The sequence below is a fragment of the Pelobates fuscus genome, chromosome 4 (assembly GCF_036172605.1).
Source record: "Pelobates fuscus isolate aPelFus1 chromosome 4, aPelFus1.pri, whole genome shotgun sequence".
Lineage (NCBI taxonomy): Eukaryota > Metazoa > Chordata > Amphibia > Anura > Pelobatidae > Pelobates > Pelobates fuscus.
Window position 1 is genome coordinate 210,790,783 of NC_086320.1, and position 14,454 is coordinate 210,805,236.

Genomic DNA, 14,454 nt, shown 5'->3' on the forward strand with positions numbered 1-14,454 from the left:
TATATTGTACATACCATTATTTATTTTTTTCAGTGATCCTGTGTTACCACCATTATCTTACTCTGTAAGAATCACAGAGAACCAAGGAGACTCAAAGGGTACCTGCAGCCAGGTTCCATTATTGTATGCGTTACTCTGATACAGTTTATTAACTCTCTCTCTCTCGGCAAGAACCTATTGTACCGTGGAGCTATTTTTGAGTTGGCATATAGCTGGAATAGAGCCCATTAACCCTCTCTCTCTCGGCAAGAATTTATTGTACCGATGAGCATTTTACAAGTGGTTATATACCTTTCATCATAGTGGTCCTGGCTATAGCTGTTTACCCTGCCCAGTTACACAGTATTACGACTGTATCACTTGGCTAACTTTATACGGTATTGAGGAGCTCTTGAGTTGTGATTTCTAGCCAGGCACCTTGAGTGTACCACTTGCTTAGACACTCTTTTGCGCTCGGCCATCATTGATTGTACGTAGCCCTTATTTGTAGTGTGTGGGTACCCCTTACAACAGTGGCTCTTGCCTCAATTGGAGTACCCCAGCTAGCGGTTTCCATTATTTAGGAAACCATTTATATATATATATTTTTATATATATATATTTTTTAACTACCCAGGTGCTTTCGCATCAGACATCTCCCTTTCTCTCCCTCTTTCATCTCCCTTTTTGTACATAGTTCAGTTTTTGTGTTATTTATATCTAATAAAGTTATTATTCTTTTTGACTGTTGCTTTGATATCTGTGTATGTATGCATACACGTGTGGACAGACTGTGTTCTTTTCTTTCATTTTAGATATATATACAATTTCATTCTAAGTGTATTTTGATATAAATATATATATACAGTTAGAATAAAATTTCGTATAGATATATAATTTTTTTAATTTTTATTATTATTTTATTTTTTTTTAATTTAATTTAAATTATTTATTATTCATATTTTATAATAATATATATATACAATCTATATAGTTAATATATATATATATATATTATATATATACGTGTGTAAATTAATTATAAGTGTATTTTTATATTAATATATGTACATATTAATATAAAAATACACTTAGCATGACATTATATATATGATATATAGACATATATTATATAGGTATAATATATGTCTATATATCATATATATACACATATATAATAATATTTTTTTTATTAACTTTCACTTAAAAATTTTTTTTTGATTTTACAATTGCAGGGAGACTGCCTGTCAGCACAGACAGTCCCCCTGCAGATAGAGACTAGGACACCTATTGTGACCATGTGGTCGCCCTGTTGGGCGATCACATGGCCACAGGGGTCCTAAACCGCCATGGGGAGACTGTCTGGGCTGCAGGCAGTCTCCCCACACCGGGAGCACCGCCGATCGCCGCCGGGGGAACGACGGCGATCGGGTAAGTACATTGGACGGTTAGGACGGTTCAGGACCGTCACCGGTCGGCAACGCAAAAATGCCGATGACGGTCCTGAACCGTCCTCCGTCCTTAAGGGGTTAAGGAACAGCGCACACACGTAAAAATACAGTTTTCAATTTTATAAGGCTACTTAAAAATCACCCTTCTCAGCAGACAAACATTGGAACCCAGTTTCACAATACAGCCATATCGTGTAAAGTCCCCTTATTTTACGGTACCCCATTATCAGTGTGTCCTACACTAATTTCAATGTTGGGGACAAATTAAATAGTGCTAGCGCTAAATAAACTAAAATGCATTTTAATAATCTGTTGACAGAGCATTATAATGCTTTTTTAAATAATACTTTTCTGTGGTCACCTCCAAAGGGCCATCTGAAGATGTGGGGTGGGGCAGGGTGCTCAACTCAAAAGGAATCTGGTTTGGACTCCAAAGTTAAATAGTAAAAAAAATAAAAAAAAAATTGGGGGCACACCCAGAACATGCCCCCACATGTTGTTTGGAGTTTAGGTAGTTTGTGTTGATGACCTTTGAACTGGAAGTAGATGGTTCTATTTTGAACCATGACCTGAAACGAAATGGCCCAGGTAAGAGGGGGGGATAGGGCTGTTATAGGATAAACTCCTCTTACAAATACACCCTGTTCCAAATTATTATGCAAATTCGATTTAAGTGTCACAAAGATTAAAAAATTTGTTTTTCAGTTTACCTCATGGATGGCATTGTGTCTCAGGCCCCTTTCGATCACTGTAAACAATCTTGGACACCTGTGATAATTAGATTGCCCGGTGAGCCCAATTTAAGGAAAAACTACTAAAGGAGGGTGTTCCACATTATTAAGCAGAGCACCATTTTCATGCAATATGGGGTAGAAAAAGGATCTCTCTGCTGCCGAAAAGAGTGAAATAGTTCAATGCCTTGTACGAGGTATGGAAACATTAGATATTTCACAAAAACTTAAGCGTGATCAATCCACTATTAAGAGCTTTGTGGCTGATTCAGAGCACAGACGGGTTTGCGCAGATAAAGGCACTTTGAGGAAGATTTCTGCAAGATCCATGCATCGGATCAAGAGAGCAGCTGCTAAAATGCCATTACATATCAGCAAACAGATATTTGAAGCTGCTGGTGCCTCTGGAGTCCCTCTGACATCAAGGTGTAGAGTCCTCCAGAGTCTTGCAACTGTGCATAAACCTAGCCACCCCTAACCAATGCTCACAAGCAGAAACGGCTGCATTGGGCGGAAAAATACATGAAGACTTATTTTCAAACAGTCCTGTTCACTGATAAGTGCCGTGCCATGGTCCAGATGGATGGAGTAGTGGATGGTTGGTGGACAGCTACCCTGTTCAAACAAGCAATGTCAGCAAGGCAGTGGTGGAGTCATGTTTTGGGCCGGAATCATGGGAAGAGAGCTGGTCGGCCCCTTAAGGGTCCCCGATGGTGTAAAGATCACCTCTGCAGAGTATGTGGAGTTTTTGACTGACCACTTTCTTCCCTGGTACAGAAGGAAGAACTACGCTTTCCGTAATAAAATCATCTCCATGCATGACAATGCACCATCTCATGCTGCAAAGAATACCTCTGCATCAATAGCTGCTATGGGGATAAAAGGAGAGAAAGTCATGGTGTGGCCTCCATCCTCCCCTGACCTCAATCCTATTGAGAACCTTTGGAGCATCCTCAAGCAAAAGATCTATGAGGGTGGGAGGCAGTTTACATCCAAACAGCAGCTCTGGGAGGCTGTTCTGACATCTTGCATTCAAATTCAAGCAGAAACTGTCCAAAAACTCAGAAGTTCAATGGATGCAAGACTTGTGAAGCTGCTATCAAATAAGGGGTCTTATGTTAAAAAGTAACGTGACGTTAAAATGTTTAAAAAGTGAAAATGTTGTTATAAGTTTGATTGAAATAGCTTTTGATTTCAGTAAATATGCTGCAAACACAACAAATTACAATTTTCAGTTCTTTACAACCTATAAAGTGTTTTGAAACTTACTGGAACAGTGCATTGTAAGTTTTTTATGTTTTAAAAAAAAAATACTGTTATCATTAGGAGGTTTGTTCAATAAAATTTGAATTGTACTCTTAATAGTTGATAACATGAGAATTATGCTGACTGTTATTTACATCAATGATTTAGGTAAATGAGGAAAATATAATTTGCATAATTTGGAACAGGGTGTACAGGTCTTTGGCCTTAAACATAAAATACAAAAAATCCTGCACTCCTATAAGTGCAAACAAATGCTTACTATATTACCCGGTGCTCTACCCCATTGACAAACGTACATAAAATGGAAGCATTCCGGGAAGATCCAAAATTATTTTTTTCTTTATCAGTTATCAACAGTTAAAACCAGTACAAGTAAAAAGTAAAAATTTACGTTTCAGTTCTACATTGCAAACTTTCATCAGGACATGTCCTTAAGCAAAGTTTGCAATATATAACTGAAACATAAATTTCTAATTTAATATATCTGCAAACATTTGCCCCTCAGAGGGCTCATGTATGTATGTATGTGTGTGTGTATATATATATATATATATATATATGTACCAATAGAGTTGTGGTGGGGAAAAGGGGTTGTCATACACAACTCTGTTGGTATGTACTTTACAAGTAACGCCAAGCCTCCATAGCAAGCCAGTAACCAAACTCATGTTGATGACTTGCATTAACAACAAAACAACTGTCCATGAGTAGTATACTGGCTCTTTTTCCTGAGTTGTTTTTCAAAGCTGTTGTAAAGAGCAGACACATACTCCAAGGAATCCATATATAAAGTGGAATTATGAGGCAAAAATGTGGTTCTTTGCTGAGCTCATTCGCATACGCCTACCCAGAATTTCTTGCAGTAGTGAGAGCACTGTTAAAGGGAGATTTCTGTGGGGAAAGCGTTATGGGTTGACTGGTGTGTGTATTTGTGTTTTAGCAATGTATCCACTTACTTCAGGTGGAAGGGATTTTCATCCACACTTTTTTCCCCAACCGCCACTCTGTTAGTATGTACTTTACACATAAGGAATCCATATATAAATGGAATTATGAGGCAAAAATGTGGTTCTTTCTTCAGGTCATTTGCATATGTCTACCCAGAATCCCTTGCAGTAGTTAAAGCACTGTTAAGCAAGTCTTATGTCTTGTGTTTTTGTGTTTAGCAATGTATTATATATATATATATATATATATATATATATACATACATATATATATATATATATATATATATACATATATATAATGATAAAATGAGAGAGTGACTGAGGAGTGATGTGCAAATGAGAGTTGTAGCTAAGTGAAATGTAGAACAGTAAACAAGATTGTGGAAAGAAGGGGATTTGAATGTGTTAGGAGGATCACTTGATACATACAAGGGAAGATTGAGGAGAAGAGATACTGTGACAGTATGAAAACTCAATTGGACTTTGCACGGTTGATCCCATGTGTTTTTGTAATTTTTCTTGTTTTCTGAGGTTGTTCCCGACTTGCCAACCAGAGAGTGTCCTTCCCGATACATCCTAAATTTATTCAGAGGGCTTTATTATATAGCCCAGACCTCCTGTCTCTCCTAGCTACTAAACTTGTGGCAACCCCGCAAAAAATTAAATTCATGTCAGTTAAGCCCCTTATGTCAGTTATTCACTGAGTGAACGGTAGAAAGAGAGCTTTCAGAGAACACCAAGAAAACCCTTGAGGCAGCTCCACCAGAAGGTCGCAATATTTACAGTAACATCCAGGTAGCCATTTAAAATAAAAACCTTGAACAGGAAACTTTAATGTCTATCAAAGGATGCAATCTGCTACCAAATGGCACAATAGAGGACAGGCCAGGACTTTGTGTGGTTGATAGTTAAATATTTACTGTTTTTAAACAATGTTATGTATAAATGTTATGTATAAATATCTGACATGTGTCCCGTTAAAGGAAGATCTCTGATCATTAACATTTACTACATACATACTCCCGGAGTACAACAGTTATTATTATTATTGGTATTTATATAGTGCCAATTAATTCTGCAACGCTTTACAATATTATAAAAGTGGGACAATTTACAATAAATGCGACAATCACACAGTGACACAGTAACAATTGGTAGATGAGAGATCTCCCCTTCTAGCCTATGAAAGCCGGTGCAATCCAATACTATTTTATAGGCATCGAATCGGTGAAAGATTTCCCTCACTGGCCCACTGGCACTACACTGCAGGAAAATGAGGGAAGAGTCAGACCCGGGAGCTTAGGCAGTTCAGGGCATTGCTGCGGGATACCACGGCAGTGTTTAAACATAGCACAGTGCAGAGCTCTCGAGAGTAGTGAACTCACTCTGCAGTTGAATGAGCTGCAAGCTAGAGTCACTCACCATCACCAGGATTTACAATGTTTACCTTCCGTGGCAAAACGTAAGTACAACGCATGGGTCATATATAAATATGAGGTCTGTCAGGAAAGTATCCATCCATGTAATATGAAAAACAGAGACATTTGCAGATGAAGATACAAGAAACTAGACATGTGCAATTAGTTTCGGTACGAATATGAATTCGGTCGAATTTCGGGCAATTCGGACATTTGGGTACTTCCGAATGTCCGAAGTGCCGAATTGCCGAGGTCCCGAAATTACCGAAGTGTTGAAGTTCCCGAAGCACAGTATTGCCTAAGTACTAATATACGTACCCAGTGGAAGAAGAAGAATGTTACACTGTATACAAGTTTAAATAAAAAGTATACAAACATACAAACCAGGATTCAGCTGTAAGCATTTGCAACACTTACAACAATCAAGTAACATACATTCATATAAAATGTAAGTTACTTAGCCTGTCAATGTAATGACAGGAATGAATAAGTAGATAACTCCCTAATTCCCACGGTATAGAGCAATCTACTAAAAGGCTGAAAGATCTGAATTGGTCTTTCAGCCAAATTTACTAATACGAAGTAAAGATTATGTAGTGTTAGTAAATTTTGCCACTACTCGCTATACAGCGAGTAGGGGCATGTCTTAAACAGTGAGCAGCCTATGGTGGGTGGGGCCCCTAAATACCAATTGGGTGGGTTCCTAATGTCCTCCCCCCTGCCCCCTACCCCTGAGCGGTGGGCGGGGGCCCTAAATTAGAATGAGGGGGGGACCTAAAAAAACAAAAACATCCCCGCTCCCAAGCCCCCACCTGTGCTGCGCGATTGGGGGCTTCTAACCTGAAGGGGGGACCTATTGCCCCCCCTGGCCCCCACCCCTGAACGGCGGGTGGGGGCCCTAAAGTAAAATAAGGGGGGGACCTATTGTCCTCCCCCCTGGCCCCCAACCCTGAGTGGTGGGTGGGGGCCCTAAATTAGAATGAGGGGACACACCTAATGTCCTCCCCCCTGGCCCCCACCCATAAGCGGAAGGTGGGGGCCCTATATTAGAACGAGGGGGACACCTAATGTCCTCCCCCCTGACCCCCACCCATGAGTGGTGGGTGGGGGCCCTAAGTTAGAATGAGGGGGGACCTAATGTCCTCCCCCCTGGCCCCCACCCCTGAGCAGTGGATGAGGGCCCTAAATACCAATTGGGGGGGCCTAATGTCCTCCCCCCTGGCCCCCACCCCTGAGTGGTGGGTGGGGGCCCTAAATAAAAATTTAACCCCTCCCCCCAGGTGACTAGGGGTCCCCAAACCCCTAGTAACCCACCTTCCAAAAAAAAAAATTACCCCTACCTACCCCCCTCACCCTAAAATTAATGAGGGGAGTGATTAACTAAGTACCTGTTAAAAAAGATAAAATAAAACTTACCATTTGATGTTTTCTTTCTTCTAAAATTTTCTTTTTTCAGCCCCAAAAAAGGCCAAATCAAAATCCATAATAACCAACACACTTAAAAAAAAAAATAATAAAAAAAAATCCTTCACCCATGGAGGGCTCCGTGCAGACTGAGCTCTGCAGGGCGGGGGGAGGCTTATAAAGCCTTGCCACGCCCTGCAATTAGGCTCAGAGCACTCTGATTGGTGGGTTTAAGCCATCCAATCAGAGTGCTCTGACAGGTAAATGAGGAGACTGACAGGTAAGTATCTACATTTACCTGTCACAGCACTCTGATTGGTTGGCTTGAAATCCACCAGAGTGCTCTGTGTCATTTTACACAGCATGGGAAAGTTCTTTGGAATTTTCCCACACTGTGTAATTTGACTCATAATTCTCTGATTGGTGGATTAAGTAACCAATCAGAGTGTTATGAGTCAAATTACACAGCACAGGGGAGGGGGGGGGGTGTTATTATATTTTTTTAACAGTGAGCAGCCACAGGCTGCTCAATGTTTACTAGACATGCCCCTACTTGCGGTATTGCGAGTAGGGGCATAATTTACTAATACTAAGTAATCTTTACTTAGTATTAGTAAATTTGTCTGAAAGACCAATTTAGGTATTTCAGCCTTTTGGTAGATAACTCCCTAATACCGTGGGAATTAGGGAGTTATCTACCAAGCGGCTGCAAGAGAAGTTCCAAAATTCCGAAGTGTCAAAGTGCCGAAGTCCCGAATTTCGGAATGCCGAACCGAACCGAACATTTTTCCATGCACATGCCTAGAAGAAACATTGTACATCGGACAATGACGCCTCAGTCCCCTTCAAAGTAGTCACCTTGGTATCTCACACAGTACTCCCGGCATCTCTTCCACTATTTAAAACACTTTGCAAAATCCTTTGTTGGAATCGCCATCTGCTGTCTTGTCAAATTTACCTGAATCTCACAGACAGTCTGAAATCGCTTTCCTTTCAAAGGTAATTTTAGTTTTAGGAAAAGTCAAAAGTCGCAGGGCGCCAAATCTTTCAACAGATTCTCAACTATCTTTGAAGCATTTGTGTCACACTTTTTGTCAGGATCCTATCCTGGGTCATGGCTGCCTAAAATGCATCCAAACATTCAGTATCTCCTCCCTCTGCATGCAGACACTGAACTTTCCTCATTGATTCAATTCATCTCTATGAGAAGATGCTGATTGGCCAGGGCTGTGTTTGAATTGTGCTGGCTCGGCCCCTGATCTGCCTCTTTGTCAGTCTCAGCAAATCCTATGGGGGAGATTGGATCAGGCCACCACTTCTGATGATGTCAGCAGACAGCTTGTTTTTCTGAGGCTGGCAGCATGCAGAGTTACAGCTGCAGACTTGAATTCAAGTAAGTTTTACTATTTTTAGGGAGGCATGAGGGGCCAGGGGGGCTAGATGGTGGTTTTAACCCTATAGGGTCAGGAATGCATGTGTGTGTTCCTGACCTTATAGTGCTCCTTTATTGTTATTAAGTGTTTTTGCATAGCAAGACCACTTAATGTTATCTCACATATATATTATTATTCTTATTATAGCCAAATTTACCACCCTGACTCCTCCCACAGTTTTTACACTACATAGACAAAAATATACCAAAACGTGCGGATTGTTCCCGATTGGTGTGCTATTACTTTGTGGAACGTTTCGCCGAATGGTTCACGGAATATTGTCGTTCTCAAGCAAAATTGGTCCCATAGGAATGAACGGCAAAATGTTCAAAGCTAGAGTGGGAGCTGGCAAAAGCTGAAAAATCAGGACATAATTTCTAAACTGCCACCACTCCCTCATTTTCAAGCCCACCTACACAAATCGTAAATCAAAATGTTCAGCTATCCCTGCTGCCACTAGAATTGTCCACGGCTAAGCCATAGTCCTGATTGTTTTCACAATATGACCATTTGTTTGCAACTCACGCAGTCCATTGACATTCATTGAAACTCCACTCTAGCCAGCTCAAATTTGAAGGGCAATTTCTAAACTGCAACTGTGCCTTCATTGTGAATATTTCAGAGACATACTATGCATCAAATGTAGGTCTGTGTCTTGTGATTCTCACAATATAAAGCTCTTCACTGTAGGATTTATAGTTTTTAAAATACGACCGTTTGAAGATGGCAACCACCAAAATACTCTGACCTGTGCCAGGCTGGAGCAGCAAGTGATGTCATAGACAGGGCCTTTTGTACACCTGCTAATGTTTTTATAAATGTATGTTTTAATGTAACTGTGAAGCACTTTGGGCAACAACGTTGCAATTAAATGTGCTATATAAATAAATAATAACAGTTACCCGCCCACTCCAGTTGTAAACTACTGGTGGAGGCAAGAACACTTCACACAATTTCCCCAGAAATTGTAGCTTTTCTAGTTTATACTTGTCTTACTATTCTACCTATATTGTTATCTCTAGCTTTCTTATTATTTACTAACAACCTGTTTATTATCTGTATAGGGTGTATTGACTTAACCTTTATTTCTTTCACTTTCCTTCTCCCTATTATTTCATTCTATAAGATATCTTGCTGTTATGTCAAAACCTACCAATAAATCCTCTATAGTTAACTCTGGCCAAAGCATCCTATCTGACCTGAACAAGATCATGGCACTTTTATTTGTGCTGCACTCATTGCATCCTCCAAGAAAGCTTTCTGAATCGTTCAAATAGTTTCCGTTGAGGAATGTTCAAGCCTAATGCAAAATTTCATGCAGATTCGTTGCTCTACTTGTTCAGTCATTTTGAATGCGACAGCCACATGCTCACTCAAAGGCTTCTAGCACCCCACTGACTAGTACAGTGAAGTCGTCATTGTTCACACATGCACGTTCCAGTCCAATCTCCTTGGCTGCCAGGTTATATCGATGTCATGCAAAGCGTTATTAATATATTATTAATGACTGGACTTTTTCCAGACAGACCTCAAATGTATATACCGTCATAACTTTGCATACCCAGGCAGAAATTGTGAAATTTTGCCATTGATTTAGAAAAGATTGATCATGCAAAAAAAAATGTCTTTTATTGAAGGATATTTTCCAGAGACCTTTGGAGTGCCTGGACCTTTCTACATTTTATTGAAGGATAGTGATCATATGAAGCCTTTTATTATCAAATAGTTGTTTGGCTCATTTTTAAATCATAATGATTCCAAAAATCACCTTAATGGAACTGATCAAACATGTACATACCCTTGAATGTTTGGCCTTGTTACAGACACACAAGATGACACACACAGGTTAAAATGGCAATATAAGGTTAATTTCCCACACCTGAGGCTTTTTAAATTGCAATTAGTGTCTGTGTATAAATAGTCAATGAGTTTGTTAGCTCTTACGTGAATGCACTGAACAGGTTAGATACTGAGCCATGGGGAGCAGAAAATAACTGTCAAAAGACCTGCATAACAAGGTAATGAAACTTTATACATATGGAAAAGGATATAAAAAGATATCCAATGCCTTGGAAATGACAGTCAGTACTGTTCAATCACTTATTAAAAAATTGTTTATTTTTGCACTGCATATAGATAGATATAACATACGGGTGTGAGGTACCCCAACAGCAATCCTCAAGCTTATTGTAAGCATGAAGGGTGTAACGGAACGCTTGGCACCCCGACTCGGTACCTTCCGCTGATGGATGCTCCTAGTGCTCACCGAGGGCTCCAAGCATTCCACTCGACACCATAACCACTGCAGACCTCACTAACTGCCACAACTTGGTTGGGGTCTCGCCGTCCTCCACCCACTCTGGACCCAAGACCAGGGTTCAGCTTCCAGTGGGTGAACCTCTCCTAGAATCCAGAGAGCAGGAACCAGGAACAAGCTCTTACAAAAGCTTAAACTCAGGGGAGTATTGTGATATAGCAATCCCCAGAGTGTAGTTATCCCATCCCCAAACATGAGCCAAGACTTCACGAAGGGGTAAACATGTCTGTTTAATGCAAACAAAAGGAATTTATTTTATACAAGTTTCAGGCCAGAGGCACACCCCCTGGACCTGATGGTAAATTGTGACAAAAGGGACACAAACCAATGGGAACAGTAATTAGCAAAATAACACTCCCACATACACAGTAAAATGCCTCCCCTCTATCCTGGAGATAATTGGCTTAAGGCACTGCAGTAAACTCAATTATCTCCAGGTACAGAAAATATCTCCATTTTACACTAACAGTAAAAACACATAAAAATACATAATTCCTATTATATTACACAGAACCCCCACATTTAACCTATCCCCAGATAGCTCAGATCTGAGAGCCCAATATAGGTGAAAAGTGCTCAGATCCCACGAACAAAGTAAATTTGTCATGGGGTTAAAGTTTTGCAAGGACTGATGAGAGATTGAGGAGGGACAAAGCAGCCAGTTTAAACTGGTCTGGCAGTGTCCCTGGGACAATGCCCTGCTCGAGAACAGGGGGAGGGGAAGAGGGACATTCTCCCATGGAATCAAAGGGGCAGAAAAAGTGTGCTACAATCCCATATGCCCAAATAATGTCTTTAAAAGGCCATACAACCCAGGGCCATAGTCATGAGGCAGGAGGCTGGCAATCATACTGCTCCAACAGCCAGGGGCAAAGGGGAGTTTGTCACATAAAAATCCAGTGACAAAAGGCAGTTTGTTACACATCTTCCTTTTGGGGGGGGTAGACTGACCAGGTGCCTGACCTTCTGTCGGTCAGTTCCTGAGTCAGTCGGACGACCCACCCACAATACACAAGTACTAGAGTAGCCCACCCAAAATACGCAGTTACTGCACCTGGTGATTCCTCTGGTAGGACTGGGCAACACGCTATGGGGACTTGGGGGGGGCAAAGGCCAGCTGCGCTCTGCCCCGATGCCAGCACTTCTGCTAGGGTAGCCTGGATGCAACTTGGCTGGGGAGGGGCGACATTGCTTACTACTTGGTAGTCCTGCAAAGGTAGTTGGGGATCTGGACGGGCTGTCCAACATCCCTGTAGGTCGGGTGCAGAGACCACGGTCCCATCTGCACCGCCTGGGGGAGTAGGGTCTCCCCTTTGTAGGGTAAGCTGCAGCCTGTGTTTCAGGGAGAGAAGCATATAAGTCGTGCTCGGACGTCCAGGGGGTATGTCGAACGGTATGCCACCAGAGGGCCTGGTATGATCTCTCGCCATACCAGGGTCTCTAGTCTTGTCACCCACTCATCCAGGGGCTGCTCTCCCAATAGATACATCCGCATCGCCACACGCTTCTGTAGCCGCTGCTCATCACCTCGCCGCCGCTGGGCATCTTCTAGGGCATCATACCAGACTTCCTTTCTGTATGCATCCCTGTAGTCCGCGGCCGCCGCCTCCTCCTCGTCATGGAACGCTGTCCGAAAACTAGCCAATTCCATCCTGCTGTAGCCAGGGGTGTTGTACGGATACTAGCGTTGCCCTCAATATACTCCACACTTTACCGGTGTCTCCGAGCTGCTTCTCCTCACACTAGGACGCCATCCCACCACTGCCAACCACCCCGACTGGGTACACCCTTGGCACCCCGACTGGGTACCTTCCGCTGACAGATGCTCCTAGTGCTCACTGAGGGCTCCAAGCACTCCATTTGACACCATAACCACTGCAGACCCCACGAACCGCCACAGCTTGGTTGGGGTCTCGCCGTCCTCCACCCACTCTGGACCCAAGACCAGGGTTCAGCTTCCAGTGGGTGAACCTCTCCTAGAATCCAGAGAGCAGGAACCAGGAACAAGCTCTTACAAGAGCTTAAACTCAGGGGACTATTGTGATATAGCAAACCCCAGAGTGTAGTTGCCACCAGATGTGACGGAACGCTGGCACTCCGACCGAGTACCTCAGCCAATCGATGCTTCTAGTGCTTGCCAAGAGCTCCAAGCACTTCAACCGACACAATCAGCACTGCAGACCCCACTTCCAGCGATTCAGCTGTGCCGGGGTCTCGCCGCCCTTCACCCACCCTGGACCCAAGGCCAGGATCCAGCTTCCAGTGGGCAGACCTCTCTTCCTCCAGAGAGCGTAGCAGGAACAAGAACAGCTCTTACAAGAGCATACGCTGGGGAGTATAGTGTGAATATAGCAATCCCCAAGAGTGTAGTCATCCCCTTCCTCCTCTTCATCATGGAACACTGTCCAGGAACTAGCTGCTTCCATGTTGCTGTTGCCAGGGGCACTGTACGAGTACTAGCGTTGCCCTAATTATAAATCCATGGTACTGGGGTCGCTAGGATGCTTCTCCTCGCACTAGGACGCCATCCCACCACAGTGACAGAACGCCTGCCACCTGACTGGGTGCCTCCATCAAAAGATGCTCCTAGTGCTCGCCAAGGACCATCAGCACTGCACTCGACACCACAACCACCACAAACCCCACAAACCGCCTTAGCTTGGTTGGGGTTTCGCCGTCCTCAACCCACCCAGGACCCAAGACCGGGCTCCAACTTTCACTGGGTGAACCTCTCCTAAATCCAGAAAGCAGGAACCAGAAACAAGAAAAAGCTCTTACAAGAGCTTACTCTGGGGAGTATTGTGATATAGAAATCCCCAGAGTGTAGGCAATTCTCCAATCCCCCAAACATGAGCCGAAACTTCATGAAGGTGCAAGATGATATGTTTAATGATCACCAAAGGACTTTCTTTTAAACAAGTTTTCAGGCCAGAGGCACACCTCCTGGACTTGGTGGTAAACTGTGACAAAAGGGACATAAACCAATGGGAACACTAATTAACAAAATAACACTTCCACATACACAGTAAAATCCATCCCCTCTATCTTGGACGTAATTGAGTTTACTACAGTTCCTTAAGCCAATTATCTGGGTGGGTGGAGGACAGCGAAACCCCAACCAAGCTAAGGCAGTTCATGGGGTTGGCGGTGGTTGTGGTGTCGAGTGCGGTGCTGATGGTCCTTGGCGAGCACTAGGAGCATCTTTTGACGGAGGCACCCAGTCGAGGTGGCAGGCGTTCCGTCACAAAGGGATTCAAGAATACTTGCACAGGCTTGTAGTTAAGAAGAGGTCAATGAACACATGCACAGTTTTATGTTTCAAACAGGCTGACTTTAGGTATTATCAAGTAACTATAGCTTAGTAGGTACTATAAGTAGATAGTAAGTCGAGTGGCAGACTATGATAAAGTAGTTTAAACCTTCCAACTTAGTGCGATTTAAGTGGCAATGCATGCTGCTTGTCATAAGCTGGGTGGCTGCTTTAAATGTGGGAGACAAAATTCAC